Raw genomic sequence first — 2306 nt, 5'->3', positions numbered from 1 at the left:
GGCGTTCGCTCTGGGTCCGCTGCGGGTTCGCTCTGGGTCCGCTGCGGGTTCGCTCGGGGTCCGCTATAGCGAACCCCAAGCGAACCCGAAGCGAACCCAGACAGCAAACCCGGGGTGCGCTTTGGGTTCGCTTTCTGTTAGGTTGTGTCTGGTCGGTACTGTATGTACATGTATCAATACCTGTAAGAAGTGTATTTAAGTGATTTTTATTCAATTGAATATGTTCATGTATCAATACCTGTAAGAAGTGTATTAAAGTGATTTTTATTCAGTTGAATATGTACATGTATCAATACCTGTATGAAGTGTATTTAAGTGATTTTTATTCAATTGAATATGTACATGTATCAATACCTGTATGAAATGTATTTAAGTGATTTTTATTCAATTGAAGATTTATCTCAACCATATAAACCTCTGTCAAACCTGTAAACTTAGTCTTTATTTGCTGACTATTGGTCAATTTTTGCTGACTTTGATTTTAAAAAAAACGAGAAAAGAGCCCGGGCCTCAAATAGAACTCCCTACCACTAGACTATCTTGACCGGTACAACGATCATTTGACATTTCATGTACATTATGCAATTCTAAAACAGGTGAGTGCTGTGACCCAAGCGTCTTTTGTTATTTAGCTTTAGATATAATGTGATACGTAATAAAGAAAATCCAAGAAATATGTTGACAAATTCTTTACAAATTACATGCATTTTTGTAAACTGACATTTCTAAATTTCCATGTGAATGCTTTTATGAAACATAGAGTGGAATAAAACCCAGAAAAAAAATACCCCAAGGAAAACCTGCGCAAATTCACATGCAGGAGAATGTAATGTAGACTTAACAAATCTAGTAAGTTTTACCTTTGTTTTCTCTCCTTACCTTGTTTTGACTACATAATTTGGTTTACTAAGCATGAAAAACTTGTCCATTGATATAAAACAGATAACTTTGGATTGTGTGAAGAAAGAGTTTCTTGCCGCAACGATAAGGTGACTATTTTTTTAAGACTGTAGTTAAACAGTGCTAAGAAAATGAAGACGATAGGACTAATTATTTTTCTTGCGATGTTAATGATTCTAGGACCATGTGGAGTTATGGAAGAGGACAATAATAGAAACGTGAGAGTGATTGTGAAGCGCAGTTTTTTCCGAAATCTGTTGTCTAAAAATAAGCGTAAGTAAATTATATCATCCCATTTTAACTGCAAAAGTACAAGACTGCAGATTTACCCACATTGAACCGCTAAATCTTTACCAAGAATAAAATTTCTAAGTAAATAATGTATTTTATTGAAAATAATACGTCATTGCAATTTTTGGCGACGGGGCGAAACAAAAAGGTTAAATTAGAGGCAAATAATGTTGTCTAGTGTTGCAGTAGTTTTTCTTCGATGTTTCATGACCGCTACTTTGCATACATTCTGTTTTTTGTTGATTGTAAGTCATCATTCTCCTTCAAATTAACAGATTTATTTAAGCACAATTTATTTTGTAAAATTTTTATCAAATTACAAAATAACCTCCACCCAAACCGTTTACAAAGACGTCAACAGAAATAAGTACATAAACCACCGATCTTTGTCTTCCGAGCATCTATAATGAATGATTAATACTACACGATTTTTTTCCGTGTTCATACAAGGTACAAATATTCTGAATTTGTCGGCGCTAAGGTACTATTTCATTCATTTATGAGAGAGAACATTTGCAGCTGAATCAAGAATAGCATCGAAATAAAAAAAGGCAACGAAATATTTTGATTTTTCTAAAATCCAATGATGAACCTGGACAATATGGTGTTATCTGCTTCATTAATGCCGCGGAAATTCCTGAACACATTTGATCCTAGGGAAATATATGCAGACTTTGTAAAGCCTCAAGAGAAAAGAAACGTTAAGACAAATCAGAATTTTGACTAAATCGATCATGGAAAGAATATATTGCATAACCTTTCCGCCCTTTCTTGACAAAACATTATGCTATATATATCCCATACATGACATCGTGTCAAATGTAAATATCAAATGTATCTTTTATATCTACATTGATTTATTTTGTACATGTATTTACAGATTCGATAACAAGCCGGCGGGATGGAAGCTACCGCCTGAGACCAAAGAAGAAGAAAATAAGAGGATAGAATAACAAAACTAATGGCTAAAGAGAGGAAAATGTCTTTATAAACAATGCTTGTTAAAAATCCTTAGATTAAAACAACTACAAAATTGATTGCTTGATTGATATTGTTTAACGCCGAGTCGACAATATTTCAGCCATATTTCGGGGGACTACAAAATTGAAAATTGT

Source organism: Saccostrea echinata, unplaced genomic scaffold, assembly GCF_033153115.1.
Source record: "Saccostrea echinata isolate AGI-Se365-2 ecotype Australia unplaced genomic scaffold, CSIRO_AGI_Sech_v1 ptg000015l, whole genome shotgun sequence".
In the NCBI taxonomy this organism is placed as follows: domain Eukaryota; kingdom Metazoa; phylum Mollusca; class Bivalvia; order Ostreida; family Ostreidae; genus Saccostrea; species Saccostrea echinata.
This window is presented reverse-complemented; position numbering follows the sequence as displayed.